The following is an 18468-nucleotide window of genomic DNA, read 5'->3' as shown; positions in this document are numbered from 1 at the left end:
AGGCAAAATGTAAATCTTTATAGCAGAAAAAAGTGATTTGCAAGAAGCCAGCTATAGATATGTCTACTCAAAATAATGGGAATAGGTACTTTTTCATGCACTGAACAACAACAGTTCAAGTTTTAGGTGTGCATCTGTATAAATCATGATGAAAATAAAATCTGATGGCATTTTTAATAAGTTGAGCAGCTTTGTCCAACTTTTTCCCTTACATAAAATGAATAAACACCCATGTGCATATATGCACTGCTGAATTTTCTGAAGTTTTTGACCTCGGTCTTCCATATTTTATTTCTCTCTGTATCCTTCCCCATAATGAAATTGTATAAACATTCAAAAAATAATCTCTGTTAACTACAGAAAACAGCAAAGTTCTTGCTTCTGCTGTTGTATCTGAAATGGAACGGACTATTCCTGAGCACATGTACAGCACAAAGCACACTTCACAGCTGGCTTCAAATCCCAGCAAAGACCACTCAGAAAACAGAGAGAATGAGCAGAAATGTGAAGTACTAAGTATTTAACAACAATGCTTAGACAACAGCAGCAGTATGTTATTTTGCTCTGGTTTGAGACTGAAATGCTTTCAGTAGACAGAGTTTGGAGCTGCTCTTTTTCAAGGACAGGGAGAAGAATTTTTGTAAGTTATTAAATCAGAAGAGCTAAGCTCCCTAGGAATACAGGACAAGATCAGATGTGTCCAACAACTCTTCTTCACATGTGTTCTATCCATCAAAGGAAGAGGAGGCCCAACCTGCCAAGCAAATGTTTTATATTGAGCTGGAGGGTTCCAAATGTCTCACAACAGTGTCAGATAAACAAAAGGAGACGCGAGAAGGTGACAGGGAAGCTCTCACTCAAGTGTTGCTTCTGTTTCGAAGATGAGTGACAGACAAAGAATTTTCCCCCATTTAACAACAAAAAGAAATCTCAGACGACTCAAGCTAGACATCTATGCGAAATATCAGTGCTGTGCACTGTGTGTACAAATAAAGTGTACAAATATATTTTGGGTGTAAAGAGAAACCCAATCAAAATAGCATAAATTATGCTTCCAACGGTAAATTTTAATAAGAAAACAAATGCCACAGTAAGAATATTTCAATAATTCCATTAAATATTAAACTTTACTGACCACAGAGATTGCCCACTTATCAATTTAATTTCTTTTCTGATAGAAATAGTTGTATCAGATAGTTACTGATTGGCCAATGGTAATTTGGGGCACATTTAATAAAGATAATAAATATACATTTAGTTTCATGCAAAATTACTATGAAAACAGATTTCCCCAGAAGAAGCGTGAGATGGCAAAATTAAAAAACAAGGGACAACCAGCAGAATATCCATTTTTTTCTGTGATTGATATTGATTTACGATACAGTTGAACAGCTGAAACTGCTGCCTGCTTTACAACAGTTATAACTACTTAAAAGCACCAGCGAGGGCCTGTCTCACCCCTGCCATGAGGGAGCGGGACAGGCTAGGGGGCAGCTGGGGACACCCCAGAGCACCAGGCAAGTGTGTGTTGGAGGCATGGGCCAAGGCCAGGCTGGGACATCAGCCCACGAATGGACCTGGCTCAGCAGTGCCCGTGGTCGGGCAGGGCAGGGCTGTGGTGGGGCCGGAGGCAGGCACCTTACAGCATCACCGATGCAAGGACTGATGGCCCCGGGAGGGCTGAAATGGGATCCTGTGCCATGGGTGGGGTGGCAGAGGTCCCGTGGAGGCTGGGGAGGGCCATTAAGGGCTATTAGTGCCCCCTGTACCCTGACAGTCAAGTAAGAGCTATCTACTGAAATAAAAAATACAGTCATGTTCACTTCCAACAACAAATTTCTATGGCAAAGAGGAATCAGCAGAGGACAGACATAACAGTTACGAGAAGATGCATTTTGATAGATCTACAGACTGGCATTGGGAAAGTTGCTACACACATTTCCATGCTTGTTTTTTGATTTTTTTTAAGTAAATGGATTAAGAGAGAAGTCAGGCAGATCCCACAGCCCCATCAGAACCTGGGTATAAATGGGAACCCTGTAAAAGCTGAAATGAAAGGAATCAAAAAGCTGTTTAATATATCACTGAACAAATTAACTTGCCTCTTTTGATGGGTATAACAGTTTTGCCAATTTTAAAAATATTCCTAGCACATCCCTACTATTTTAAGTCTACTCACTTCAATAAAGTTACTGTAAATTTAAACCTATGTAAGACAGAAATCAGACATTACTGCAAATGTTCTTGCTCTGTAAATCAGCAAATTTCCCCCTCTACTAAAAGTGAGATTTCACAGTCAATTTAAGCTGATCTAAGACTGCACTACTCCTGAGCAGGCAATCCGACTTCCTTTTATCTCCAGCTGCGTGTTCCCACCACTTCCCTTGTGTGGGCTCTAGAGATCATACAGCCAAAGGATAAACAAGATCAGCTCACTGATCCTACTGAAAACTAACACTGAAATACTTAGTTTTCCGACAGTTTCTAAAGAGTTGAAAACACCCCTTTCTGTGACAATCTACAGTCAACCCTCACATAAATTGGTTGTGAAACCTCAGCATTAGACAGAAAGCGAATTGAAAAAAAAATTATTCATAACTGAGCAAGAAGTGAGATAGTACAAAGAAACTGGCAGTCTGTTACAGGTAAGTACAATATTTTAAAAGAACAATTTTTATTCCAGTTTAGAAAATCCCCTAGTCTACACAGATCCTAACGTACAAGAAGTGAACAGTTAAAATGAAACAAACTAGCAGCAAAACACTCGTTTTGAAAAATGTATTTCAAATCTACAAATACTTAGCTCACATGAGAAACATAATCCAAGGAAAAAATCATCACTAAAATGTTGCCACTTTCCTTTTCATTTTTCTTTACTATTTTTTTTACTTGATTGTTTTAAATTTGTATGCATTTTTAACCTGGGATTGGAGTTTTTAATATGTAATTTTTTTATCAGGTATTTTTTGCTAACCCTGCTTCTAAAGCAATTAGGAAGATCTTCTTTCCCCTTTTCCACTCTTTCGTGTTTGTCAGATTTTATCTGTGTGGTATTGTGATAATAAGCATAGTGTTCCTTTCTGATGTTTATTTCTTGCTGCTTCTGGTTTTATCTATCATCTAATGTGTGTTGTAACACGAGAAAGTGTATCTTTTATGGCAGCTAAAGATACAGCAATAGAATAATGTGGAAAAAATAGGTTGCTCTAATTAACTTATACTATTATCAAGAGGTTTAATGTTTACATTAGAGAACAGACAGGTAACATGGATAACTAACATCATCCTAGATAAAAATATATTAATTAATAATATCAAAATACTTGGCTGAGTTCTGAATTTCCAAAAACCATCAAGCTCATAAGTGTAATTGCTGGCTTTGGCCCTGTTATGATGCTTGCATTTTATAAACACACCTTTTTTAAATCTAAATATAGTGCTTGTAAGGATGGTAACCCATCTGATGAGGTCTATATGCAGGTGGAATCCCCCCAAAAAGAGTTATTAAGAGTTTCCAAGTCTTCACATGCAGTCAACAGTGAATTAAGGGCATCTATGAAGTCTGCTAAAACAAGATTTTTATTGCAGTCATAATTTTAATGAAGTAGGCATACAAACTAAGACCAGTAAATGTCTGTCTTTATTATAGGACTTGTGAAAAACAATCAAACAGTAACATTTGGTTGATACAGACCTAAACTGAATTTGAATTTTGCCTTAGACAACCTGTCCCATTACTAATCTCTGTAATATTTGACTTCTTAATGTGTTATTCTTTTGTAGTGTTATTATTAACTGGATTATTAACAATTGCTTGTATGTGTAGCTTTACCTCTGTGCACTGATTTGTATTTTTAATACATTAGCACCCATTCACACATTAAAAAAATCACCCAGTATGTATAGATTATCAAGTTCTATGCATGGAGCAGCAGATAAGAGTGGTTCACCATCAGGCGGAGTTGTATGCCTAAACCCTATTCAAACATTAGGTTTTGCATGGTACCCTCCCAAATCAACAGCTGGGGCAAAAAAGATGACTTTCTTAAGAATGGACAACAGTCATGTGCACACAAACATGTTAAATTATTAAAAATAAGATGAGCCTTCTTTTAGGTTGATTATGGCCAGACTGGGGTTCTTGGAGATTACTCAGTGACTCAGTAAACTCACTAAAAGTGACAAGATGCTAAAACACTAATGGTTTCTAGTCTGACCTTTTCTACTCTTTATCTTTTTGTCTGTTTTTTTAATCATGTAACCTCTTAGGGAAGGAAATATTGCCTTCTTTTATGTTGGGAAATTGCCCAGAACATTGCAGACACTACCCAAACAAAGAGCAACTATAATAATAACAAAAATAGGAGGAGGAGGTTTACTTGACCTCATACCAGCAGTCCCCTAAAGACTCCTATCAAACTCAATGGGATTGTAACCTGGCTTATTGCTTAAGTAAAATTGCCCTTAGTTAATTGCACCAATATAATTAATGCTATCAAAATTTACAACAGAAAGGATGCGTTGCTATGCAATCAAGAAATAGCTGAACTTATTTTTGGAGAGAGTCACATATGATAGTTAACATAGCCACTTAAAAATATATAAATACGTACCTTTTGTGTTGCCCTGAGATGGAGTTAAAGAGATCTAGAGTTTCCTCTCAGTTCTGCTCCTGACTTCATAATCTTCAATATGACACTGTTAGGTAAATCTGTGTGCCTCCATCTCATAATCTGTAAAACAGAGATAATGGTTTTCTTCTCAAAGCATTTGGATATATACAAATAAAATGCTACATAAAGAGTTCAATACCATTAATACACTTTTTCTCCACTGAATAAGGTCTCAAAGCAAAACCTTTCCCTTTGATCTTGTTTGCTGCAACATGCCCTCTGCCAGTCCTTAACAACACATTTTAAGTAGTGTATGATAAAAAGGTCAATGTAATGAAATACTCTGCAAATACCTCGTTTTCCCTAGATTTAATTATGATGAATCTTCTCTACTGTGATAACATTTTTTAACCTTTATAATTTTACAATGTGCTTGTACCAGATTCTGTTAGTCCCTCATATTTCATGCTATGTAGTTCCATTTATCTCCTATCTATAATATATAGCGCAAGCATGACATTTCATATTTTAGAAACTTGCAGTATTACACAAGGAACACTGCCTTCCTGTATCATTAATACCAGCATTATAATTCAGACCCATGGCTTCTAAGTCTTTCTTTTAGGTTAATTTATTGCAGTAATAAACCAAATTCTTTGCTTGCTTCTAGTATTTTGTATAACAGTGTAAAGATCTGAAAAGCATAATATCAAGATTTCAGTTATCCTTAAAATTCTATTACTACTTCCATGGTCTTACGTACGTGATTTTGCCATCAGCTATGGAAACGTCAGCCTTGTGACTACTGGTGGGGCACCCCACTGAGATTTGTTTAATTTTTATTGATCCTTATGGGTATTTGGTATATCAGATAGTAAAACAATCTTTTGTATAGTTATCAGAATCTGTCCTTCTTAATTAAGAGGGATCTTGCTACATGTTACATAGAAAATGCGTATTATAAAAGAACATAGTCTCTACAGAAAAAAGAAGCTGTAAGTATATATATAAAGAGAGAATATGTGTTAAAGAAGCAACTGCTATTGAAAACACTGTCATAAATTAGCAAGTAGATGCAATGGTATCTTTGGTCGAGGCTATATTTGCAGCTCTGTTTGTTAGTGGTCTGTGGGTCTGTCTCACCTCCTGCTATCCATAGAACTTCTATTGGGGAAAACTATTTTCATAGTTCAGCACTTAGGCATGTTTTTGGTTTAGGTCCTGGTAGAAAGAGATTTGACTCCACATGACTGTTTCTCCCACAAGCCAGCTTTCAGTTTCATTTCTGACTCTGGACAGTACTGGTAACCAAATTTAAAAAATTGACATAAACTGAGTGAAAGTTCATTTCTTATATTTCATAGTTTTCTCACTGAAAAATGCTAAAATTTCAAGCATGTCTCAGATAATATAATACTAATATTAAAAATTCTAAATGCCCATACGCAGAAAATTTGAGAACAAGTTTCTCACATCAGATCAAAATCACTGAAAGCTTCTCCACTTCAGTTGGTGCTGGTTCAGACTATGACATGCATGGATTTGAGCTTTTGAAATATCATTTTTTGTTACAAATTGTGACCTTATGGGACAATCGAGACCGGTAGCATTAATAATAATAATAAATGCAATTCTGAAGCCTTTAGTTAAGAAAATACGGTTGAATCCAGAATTACTCACTTTGTGTTGAGCATGTTCAGTGGCAATTTTGCCTTAGTAAAGCTATCAAAAGTGGCTTAAAAAGCAGATTTTAAAAATGGAAGAAATCAGTGGAGTTTTATTCCCCAAAAGACTCTTTAAATAGAAGGGTTGATTAAGTGAAAGTTAGTTAATGGTTGCAAAAAAAATCTTTCAAGAAAATACTGAGTCCATAATGGCAAGATCCTGAGAAATTTAACCTGCGGAAAACTCAAAAGCCTACGGATAGATCAAGATTTCTCAGTCACTCCAGTAGCACAGAAAACAGAAGCAAAACTACTAGTGAAGGAGACATTTGAAGGGCACTTGCACTTCTTCTCTACCATTAAACTAGAGGATTATTGTTTTGTTTGACAAACATTTGAAAACATGTGTTTTACCCACGACTTCTAAGACAAGAAATAAATGTGTTCGGTGTAGAGTGTACAGGCCATTTGGCTATCAGGGAATCTAGCTGCTTTTCTTGGTAGCTTATTTGGCTCGACACATTAGCAATTTAAGGACTGTTTGTAACTGTGCATCTGTGGACACAATCCCAGTTGCTCTTTGGGAAGTGTTCTGGGGAAATGTCCGGGGGAAATGTTCCGGCAAAGAGACTGCAGGACTAGTTTAGAAATGAAATTTTAAAATGCAGATCAGAAGCTGGAAACAGGTTTCCAAACTAAACTATTCTGTAGCACTGTGAAACTTGTGTTAAAGGATATTTATAAGCACAATACAATGCAAATACAAATAATGCATTTCTATTAAGACAAAGCTATTCCACAGATACAAATATAAAAGCACATTCCCCTAAAAAAACTAGCTGCAGTTCCTGGGACTTCAGTCCCCTAGGCATACTCTCTTTGAGCACAGTTAATGCATAGAAGACTGTACCTCTTTGCATTGCTTTAATGCTTAAGGCTGTTGCAAACAACCAAATTAAATATATTTGCATCAAAAATGTGTTAAAAATAATTCTAAGTTTGTAAATCCAAGCACTTAAAACTTACAAAATGCCAGAAAATGGAAGAAATCTAGAAAATAAAGATTGCTCATCATACTGGATTTGTTTCTAATGCCATCCTCCCATCCATTGTACTCCACTCCTATCCCTAAAAAAAAATATCTAAAATTTATGGGAACATCTATAACCTTAAGGTCGTCATACAGAAATGCCATTATGTGGAACCTTGTAAAAATGTTGTCAGTAGTACCTCTACTGTAGTCTGTAGCTGGCATTTCAGCCTGTCCCTTCTGCAATTAATAGTCACAGTAATAAGATTTTGAAGTTTAAATCTCTTTAAAGGAGAAAAGCTGCTTTTTCATCTCTTTCTCAAAGCGTACAATATGATTGGCAAAGTATCAGGAATAATAAGACAACTGGTTGACGTAAACCCCAGGAGGAACAGAGCCGCTTTTGTTCTGAGCTCTCATCAAAATCTTGGAAGTCTTGCAATAGGAAATGTTGCTGGAATGTGAGTTCTTACTCAGAGTTCTTACATGTTAGGCCTGCAATATCTGAAATCTCTTACCTGCTTCAATAATTATTGTACACCATCCCATTTGCTGCCTGTAGCTGAAACAGTTATACAGTTAACTACTTAAAATTTTCTTGATACAAAAAATATATATTTCATTCTCTATTAATGCATCATTATTCTTGTTGTCCCACTGGAGCTACTAGCTCTTCTGATATTGTTAATGCAATAATGGCTATAAAGCATGCAATAAGCGATGCAATCATGAATACTGTAGCTCATAGAACAAATGGCTTAAAAAGAAAGGGTAGCTTAAAGCTCTGTACACATGAAGACCATACTTCCTAGACTGTATGTTAAATGTAAAAAAGCCTTGTGTAGGTTAAAAATGAAGGTTGTAAAGTCAACATTACCAAGTCAGAAAAAGGAAAACTTATGGTTCAAAAAGCTATACTATATCTACGACATAGACAAGCTGAGTTATCTTAAGCATTGAAAAAATATGTGGTAATGACTTCACAAGAAAAGAAACAGAATAGAAAACCATACCATTGGTCCTAAAACCCCAAGCATTTGCTGCAAACAGAAGGCTTTGGTAGGTATACAGATGTTTTCGTAAAACTCAGAATTTTAAAAATGTTTTCAGTTATGTAAGGATCAGTGTCACCTCTTTAATTTCTTCTTTTTTTAAATAAGAGAGAAAAAAGAAAGATTTGCTTGTGGAGCTTGCATTAATTGTGTACTTTGCTGTGCAAGTACTCTCATCAAATCTGTTTTAAGTGTGCATTGTCATGTAATTCAAGTTCTCTGGACTTCAGTTACTTCCTTCTAATCAATCTAGCAGCTTAAAGGAGAGCACTCACTCCATAAAAACTACTTGAACTGCTGTGCTCTTATTCACACTGCATGCGCTTATGTATGATGCTAAGATATCTGGGGACATATCTCACAGATATGAAATCAGGCGGTTTGTGTGAGATGATTGTGTATGCTGCTTACAACCACACTGAAGGAACTCTAACTAGAGTACCAGTCCATTCAGGTTGTTATCAAAGTTAATGAATGCACTAGTTATTATTCTAGTTAGCTTTGCAATAGATATTCATCACTGAAATTCTGCAGGAACGCAAGCAAGTGGATCAATTAAACCATTCACCTCTTCTGTAGTCTCCATGAAAGTAAAGAAGAGGCTAGAGCTCAAAATATCTGCTGTGACCATACAGACATGTAACGTGGTTCAAAGCATTCCTAGGTAAGAGTGTGGCAGGAAGGCATTATACAGTGAGAAGACTGAGCTGGATGTGTTCCCATAAGGAAGCAGATTGGTTTGACTAGATGCCTCTTATGCCTTTGAAAAACAGAGGCAAAAAAGGCAGCTTTTTGGAAAGAGGAAATGTTATTTTAACAAAGATTTCTTTGACAGATAATTGATTGTATGAAATTTGTTTCTACTATTGTTCAGAGAAAAAAAACAAGGATATTTTTAATATAAATTACACCAAGAAATACGCAGCTCAAGGGGTAAGTCCAAATGAGTTTTCATATAAAGTCAAAACCAAACACAGGAAAGCCTTGAGGTAAGAACTAGAAAAAGTATCAGAGTAGTGTGCAGGAGGTTTGGGATCAATTGATGTCACCAACTGCCTTTTGATTACATCAATGAACAAAAGATACTCACCATGAACCACAGAAAACGGGGTGCCATCTGTGGCAGGCTGATGGCATTTTCTCCTCTCCTGTGATACCATGGTAAGGCTTTATTTTTAGAGATGAACAAGGCCCGTGGGTCTGCAATTGTTAAGGGTAGGAAAGTAGAACCTGCTCACTGCAGTTTTCTCTCCCTTTCAGATCTCTACTCTCAAGAATGCAACAGACCTCCTTTTAGCAAGACAATAGATTAAAGTTATGTTAAAGATCAGAATTATTAGTTTGTCCTTTTATAAAATCCAATATATTATCTATGTTCTTGTAAGATGTTGCTCATTTTTTTCCATTTTAACTTTGCTCTCTCATTTCCAATTTAAGTTACAATCTCTTAAGTTAAAAATGTAAGATATGAGCCACCCCTCCTGACTGGTCATTTGCTGTATTCAAGTTGCACAGTGTTCATAAAATGGTCACTGGTCACACGTGGTGTAGGCTTTCAAATAAAGTAACTCTCCATTACAAAAGATGCTTATAGACGTCACACTCTAGCATGTTCTTACAGACCTCTGAGAGATACAAACACGGGAACATCACAAACAAAAGAAAACTTTGGTGGGTCCCAGTTCTATATAAAAAACCATTTAACAATATAGATGTATTTACTAATTACTGGATGTTTAGAAAACATTTTGGTATAACATGTAGTTCCTTCTGCTTTCAGAATGAAATGTTAAGTTGGAGGGGATTTTCCAGGATGGAGGACTGAGGGGGAGGAACAAGGGGAGGAACAGGGGGTTTTATTGTGCAGCTGCAGTGTTGAGTAGTCAGTGGTAGGTGGATACTGCTTTGCAGAGAAATCATGGCAACTATAACAAGAGGAAAAGGATAATTACTCAAATCTTGATTTCACTTCTTTGTTTTCATTCTATTCGCCCGTACTTGTACCTGCAACACTGATTCACTGATTTCAGCTTTCTAGTTATTTTAGAAGCACTACGGTGATGCCAACTGGTACAGCCAAGAACTTTCAGTTAAACACAAGAGAGAGGAACATTGTATAAATAAAAGTCAGTTAAACAGTTCCCCAAATTAACTGGTGCTGTGTAGCCCAAGGCTATAAAAAATCTTGACTGGGCCAGCAAACTTTCAAGCCTGCATCCTGCCTGTCTTCCTGCCGTAGGGAGCCTTTATATAAGGCTCATTGTTACACAAAGCAGCTACTTCAGCAAAGGAATCACTTCAGGAATTTAAGCCTTATTTGAGTGGATTATCAGAAGTCATTGTTTTGATGTTTCTTAATTTTCAGGGTTTAAGAGATGCTAACCCATGGCCCAGTTCATTAAACGATATTCTGAATTCCTTGCTATTCATATCAAGATAATTTACCATAAACTCTAAAATGGAGTTTTACAGAGTATATTAACTCATGCACTGAAAGTTTCCCAAGATCATGTACCCTCTGTTTAAATATCTCTTCTGCATCTAGTACTCATTAAGCATTCTAAATATCACCATAAATACCTGAAGATCTGAATATTATTTGATATTCAATATTTATTTAAAGTATTTTGTTACCCTGTACTTAACTAATCACAATATATCAGAACTAGTTACAATTTTCAGGTCAGTGAATTGGAAGTCAAGTTCTTACTGCTTTCCCTGATTGCTCACTGCTTCTGGGAAATAAGTGTTAAATTTACACATAGCAGTTACCTTGGATGACTGACATACATTTCTAAATTTCTGTGTCAACTTAAGCCAGTTGAAAATCCTCACTCTGCAAAGCCCTGCTCTGTTTATTGGTCCTCATTATTTTTGAATTCATTTATATTTTTGAGGGGTATCCCATGTTTCTTTTTAACGAGGACCCTCAGAATTTTTCCCTAACGAACTGATAGGTAACTCCCTTCGCAGATAACTGTAGATGGGCACTATTAATACCAAAGTCATTCAGTTTGGATGTATACTGCAAAAAAGGGATTTCCTGCCTAAGCTATGAATTTATTCCCCCCTAGCTTGTTAACTTAGTTCAGGCAAACATTCCTGCTAACCCCAGATAAAGACATTTCTATTTGGATTGGCAGAGATTCTATACTAAAACCAAAATACAAACCTAAGTAACAGGTGTAGTATGTCCTATCTATGAATTCATGGCTAGTAAAACTTTTTCTACCTTGATCAGTGAAAGAATTGTTCTTCACCAATTCATCAGAACTTACTATAGAAATTCAAAGACTAATGATCTGAGGAGCCCAATTTTCTGCACCTACATGTGTAATCAATGTTCAGAAGCATATTTCATTAAATCTTCAAACCAGTGCAAACCACTGGAAGACCATCATCATCTGCATGTTCAGTCCTCTTCATTCCTCTCATCGGGGGCATTCAGTTAGGTTAAATTATTTGTTCTCCATGTCCAAAACTCTCCTTCAGTGTCTTTTAAATGAGGGACCATTTCATGCTGTGTGATCTCAACTTCCCTTGATGACAGCTCTGTCCTACTGGAACTATGAAACTGTCAACATCAAGAGCAAAATTTAGGTGTGCAGAAGACAGAAATGGCTCAGCAGCTATCCCACAAACTTTCAATAGAGGTCAACAACCTCAGCATCTATGGGGAAAACTGCAAAACTCAATATTTCCATCAAACAGCCCAAAATAATACAGCTGAAAGTTTCTTGCTGGCTGGAAGTAAAAGAAAAATATTTTGTACACATTACAGTTTCAGAAAATGAGTAGATAGTACCATGACAGACATGGAATAAGATGAGATCACCTTGATTTAGTAGAGGTAAAAGGTGTGCATGGTCAGCCTTTGGAGAGTAACGCCTTGTAGTAAATGTGAGGTAATATAAGGCAACTTTGCATCTGTGACAGAAGGCCAAGCAGGCCACACTAATAGTTTCTCCTCTGTTCTTAGGCACAGTATTGTCACAGTCAATGTAAGGTAATTTGAGGTCACCTTTATCAACAGATCAAAACCAAAGCTGGGTTGGTTTTTGGTTGGTGTTTTGTTTTTTTGTTTTGTTTTTTTTTTCAAAAAATACCCAACAACCTAACTTAAGAAACATTAACTTATCATGCATATTTCCTACCTGACCCATATGATACGAGATCATCTAATATGCAAGGTTTTCTTGGATTCAAGTACACACACAGTTACCTTCTTTTTAAAAAGCATTAAGCTGATGCAGTGGCGGTTAAATGGCTTGCCTGGAGTCATCCAGTGCATGAAAGGTAGAGCCATTAATAAAACCCGGGAGTCCCAACTGGCAAGTTCTATGTATCAAGGATTGGAGTGTAGTTCCTCTCTACGTAAATTAAAATGTTGTGGTTTATGTCAATAGAAATATGGGAATTTCCACACTGCATTAGACCCTAGCATATATTGCACAGTATCCTTCATTTGACAATGGCCAGCAGTAAAAAAATCAACTCCCCCCCCGGCCAGTTGACAAATGTTTTGCTTTTCCCCCCATGCCAGCCATTATATTTTCCACGGATCTCTAAAAATGCATTTTCACATTGCTGGTAAGAAGATCTAATGGCTTGTCCCACTAATGTCAGTCTTGATCCTAGTAATATAATCCTACCACTTCCCTTGTATGAGCTCCAATTTCACAACGAACCAATTTAGGGAACTAAAACATCAGAAAATTAACCCTACCAGAAACAAAAAGTGAATAGTCATCTATCCCTTTTCTACCTGAAACTTATTACTATGGAAGCAGATATTACTGAGTGTAACAGCTCTGGATATTTACAATATTCATATAAGCATCTTCTCCTTTCTAGAATCCCTGTACATTTTTAGCTTCGGTGATCTGAAAATTGTAGCAGCACACACAACATGTCTGGCCGGTGACCTCCCTCTGCTACTGGTGCTCAGGCATACCAGCTGTGTGGCTTCCTCAGCCAAAGGAGCAATAGGTCACCACTATTTTAAGTTCATTGACTGTCCCCTTATTTTAGTCTTGTAAAATCAGAAGACAATAAGCCCCTCCTCTCTTTTCTCTAGGCCATTCATTATTTTATAATTTACCCCCCTGTTATTCATGTTCGTTCAAAACCTACTAGTGTCAGTCTTTTTTGCCCATGCCCTTGCCCTGAAAAATTCTCATTACCCAGTCCTGGGTACCTCCCCTGACAAGGACAACCAAAGAAATATTTTGCTGATTTCAAAATGCACTACATTTACTCTTAGCATTTTCACTCATTTTCATAAATGCAAATATGCACTCCAAGAGTTTGATTCTGTATCACTTTCCTGTTCATGAGTTAATTTAATTTCATGCAAAGTTGATACAAAACGTAACTACTCTTATGAAGTAGTATTTTACATCCATTCTTTACTGATACAAATGACAGTATCAAGTAAACTGGAAAAGAAAATCCAACCTAGAAAAATACAAGCATATTAATTAAAACATACTGTCTGTCCCTTACTAAATTATACATTTCTAAATCTTTTAGAAGCATGCCTTTTCAAATAACTCAGGGGATTTGCAGTTGCCTACCGAGCTTTTCATTTCTAGGTCACTTGTTAAATCTACCCCAGGTCAGCACTGACTGAAAATTATTACTGTCTGGCAGCTGTTTTGTAGTCTACATAAAATGAATTAGTCGTTTCATTCTGCTTCCTAATGGACAAGTGGCCCCATCTTACACTTCGACCTAAATGACACCCTGTTGACTACTGCAGGGAAAGAACTAAATAAACTCTTTTTATTCTGTAGGTAGATCCTCATGGTTAGGAATGAGACTGGTGGGACCCTCGGGGCTATTATAGCACTACTCTACAAGAAATAAAGCCCTCCATCTATGGAATTCCTGTAATCAGAACAGATAAAATGCTATTTTGGTGAGCTGTTGTGGTGATTATTTTGGTCCTCGGAGGATCTTTGTCATGTGGTTCAGTGGGGAATACACTACAGGTTGTCCACTGTTACAGTTAAAAACAGAGTTGTCCCCTCCACACCATTTCACAGTTCAAAGGACAGAGAATGTGCGTATGTATGTATGTGTGTATGTGTACTTGCATATTGTCCTGGTTTTGGCTGGGACAGAGTTAACTTTCTTTTTAGTAGCTGGTACAGCGCTGTGTTTTGGATTTAATGTGAGAATGATATCGACATATGCATGCAAGAAACCAGAGGAATAATCCACAAAAGTTTCCTGTTTAATAGCAGTAGAAAGAAAATTGCTATTTGATAGAGATAAAAATACATTTAAAACGTTTTAATAATAATGTGGTGGACAAACAGGTAAAGAGATTTGCTATTTAACAGCAAGAGATGGAAATGATAACGTAATCCATATTTGACTTTACTCGTCGTGCTCTACTTGCACAAAAAACTAAAACAGGTTTTCCTGCCTTGAAAGCCCCCAGTCTTACACTTTCAGAAGCATTGTATTCCTTTCTTTTTAGGGTAGACACAAGCACAAATGCACCAGCATGTATTATTAAAGAACTTTGTGTCTGTCTATTTGTATTTAAAATATTTGTCACAGAAATAAAGTTTAAGTAAGTCCATTATTTTCTCTACTTTCTCTTGTCTTTTTTCCTTGGATGATAAATAAGTCTCTGTGAATCTGGTACTATCCCTGTCCTTACTGAGCTAGGACAAATTTCCCCTAAGGCCTCCATTTTCCTCTGCATTTTCATTTGTCATTCTGCTTAGCCTGCAGCAATTCAAACAAACAGACCTGCTCCTTGACTGAGAAATCTTCACCTTTTCCTATCCACCAGGATAAGGTTGCTTTTCTATGGTTTTGTGACAACTGAAAATAAAAAAGAGGGACTATCAACTTCATCTGTCATCATCTTTCCATGCTTTTGTCCCTCAATGACCCTACTGTCTCTGTTCCTATTTGTTTGCTTCTTCTGAACTTATTGTTCATCTTTCCTTCTTTGCTACTCCTCACTCTCTTCACTGTTTAACCTTTTCCCAAAGCAGCCAATTCCACAAATAAAAAGCTATTAACTTCAAGGTGATTTCTCCACCTTGAGAACAACACCAGGATCCAGGTTGTGCTCGGCTCCATACTCCTTTCATAATTCACCACATTACTTTTTTGAAAAGCCAGATGCATAAGTTAGACTGGCTTCTAGGGAGATTGCATTTCTGTTACTAGCACTTGCAAGTAAATAATTGAGCTGATATTGATCCTTCTGTTATTTCATGTATCATATTTTCTGTTGGACAAGCTATTCTGGGATGATTGTACATAGGATTTTACTTCATTATTACATGTACAAGCACTGCATATACAGTCTTATTTTTACATGTTTCCCTTTTATCCTTTACCACTAAGTTAACTGCCTTTTTAGTTTTATTCTGTGGGCCCTGCTCACAAGCTATCACTCTGAGAAGGAATTCACCTGTATGGAAAGTGGTTTCCATGTAATGAATATTACAAAGAATCACAGGCAGACTTACCAGTGTTTTGTTACCCAGAACTAAGAGTCTTTTCAGGGACTTTAGAACAAAGAATGGGCATGAGGCCAGTTAAACACTCACTGCCATTTCTTGTCCATCTGTCCCTGATTGGAGTGTAAGAAGTTGCACAAGTTTTGCTTTGCAATCAACTAGACATTATCTAGAAGTAGAGACAACCTATTGTTCTTTATTGCATTACTTCTATTTCATTGTGTACATCCAATTCGTAACAACAGACACAAATGCACATTCAAATTCTACAGAGCATTTAATATTAAATGACATATTCTGGTAGCATCCAAGCTACCATTCCAATAATTAACAAAACCAACTTTCCAATGGATTTGTGATTGTGGTTGTATTCCCTAATATCTAACATAATGCACCCAAAGTATTCGCTGCTTAGACTGCAGCCTTTCCCTCAGTGGGGTACTAATTTAAAAATTGAACTCTAAGAACACAATTAAACTTTGCTTTTACCATGTCAGGCACTGACCTCCTCCTAACCCTTAGATTCTGGCTCTGTGTGTTTACATTTTGCTTTTACTTGCTTCTTCTTGCCTTTGGTTGCTACCTTCCTTATAGGAAACCACCTTCCACTGGCAATAAGACAGACAGATGATGAAAAGGCTCTTCTGTCTCTTTGTTCATAAGATTTGAATTGTTTGTGTTTGACTGTTATTCAAAGACTAACACTTTGGTTATGACTGCCCATTCTTGAATCTTCTCTACGATAGTGGTTCTTACACAGTCAGTCAGGAACTACTGGATTAATGATTTTGATTGTGTTTTTGTGATAAACAGCAGTACAGAACATGACTGATTTTATATGCTACTCTAAGATCTGTATTTTCAAGGTACAAATACTTACACTTGATATAAGCAGTACAGTTGCTGTATTGGTCAACAGAGACTTGCTCACCAGCTCTGGCATAGATTCATGGCTTGGACACTAAAATCTGACATTTGTGGCTGCAAATTGCTTCTCTCAGAGCAAAATCAGGATTTTATGAACTACTCAATACTACTTGATCTTTAGGCACCAGAAGGGTACTTTCTCAGTAGTTATTTCCATCTCACATAAAATTGATCTTGCTACCCTAATAGCACCTCAAATCCTAAAGAAAGGGACAAAAACTCTTTTGAATTTAGCAAAAACGCATAGTATAAAAGTTACACAAATGCTTAGATTCTGTGATCATCAGGTATGTGATATTTTAACTTTCACAGACATTGCAGCTATCAAAGGAACAGAATTTCAGATCAGAACCTAGGATAATGGGATTGAACCAGGGTCGACAAGTCCCAACAAATCTGTCAAAGCAGTCAATCGCTTAAAATTCTCTTTTATTGGGAACCTGTTCCTAAAGCTTGTTCCTCTGACAGTTAAAAACTTTTTCATGGTTTTACAATGTGTATTCACCATGATATTACATCCAGTCATTTGTGTGCTAATACTGGTCCAAGTATTTCTTTTCCTTTTCAGATGTCTACTATCCTGCTTCATTGTCCCTTTCAACATTCATTTTGTGAACTAAGGAAAAGAAGCTCTTTCAGTCTCCATTCCACACTTCACCCCGATCATCCTTCTCTGCACCTATTCCATTTGAATTCATTTTTCTTGTTAAGAATTGTAAAAAATATTTCAGAAGACACTTTTCCAGTGCTCTGTATGGCAGCAACAGTACTTCTTTCTCCCTTCAGTATACCCTACTTGATACATTCAATAAGCAAGGACATCTCTTTCTCAGCTGTATATGAGAAATTCAGACTCATCCTGCAACTGGCTGATATATTTATGTTTTTCTCCCTTCTGTCATGTCTGAGGATATCCCAGTTTCAACAGTGACACTTCATTTTCCACTAGTAGTGAATTCCAGTGGGTTACTACTTTTTGTCCCAAAGCTAATGCAAAGTAGTAAGTCTAACTGGTTCCAACAATGAACCTTGAAGAGCTCCACTGATTGCCTTCCTGCAGCTTACTATTTCCCTTTCAGTGTCATCATTGTTATTTGCCTTTATAAACTTCCTCATTCATATTAGATATATTGTATTAATTCCCACAGAGTCTAGCTTAACAAACTAAGCTCATCACCACTCAAATAGCATCATATGAAATGCTTTACTAAAGTCCAGACAAGTGGAATCTACTCTGTTTCCTTTGCCTAGAAAATTAATTATCAATGAAAGCTATTAAGTAGTCCTACTACAATATACCTTTATAAATTCAACTTCCTTTTTGCTCTATTTTCCATTTACTTCCACACTTTTAAATATTCTTCCCACCAGAGAATGTTCTAAAGCTTTGCATGCTAATAAGACAACTAAAGCAACAGTAGCCCATGTTATTCTTTTTAACATAGGCCATCCATTTGCCATGCAATAGTCACATGACTTTGTCCCGGTTTTGACAGATTTATTAAAAACTAACTGTTTCAAGACTTCTCATTTAACATAGTTCTTTCAGAATTTGATGGAGCTGATATGGTTCTTCTGATCTGATCACATAGCACTTCTTGAGCTTTGCTTCCACATCCAGTAGGGCAGTTTCCATTTCTATGTACTCATTCATACTCATTCATATTAGGTATCTTTGCCTTTGTCCACTTT

The sequence above is a fragment of the Gymnogyps californianus genome, chromosome 7 (genome assembly GCF_018139145.2).
Source record: "Gymnogyps californianus isolate 813 chromosome 7, ASM1813914v2, whole genome shotgun sequence".
NCBI lineage: Eukaryota > Metazoa > Chordata > Aves > Accipitriformes > Cathartidae > Gymnogyps > Gymnogyps californianus.
This window is presented reverse-complemented; position numbering follows the sequence as displayed.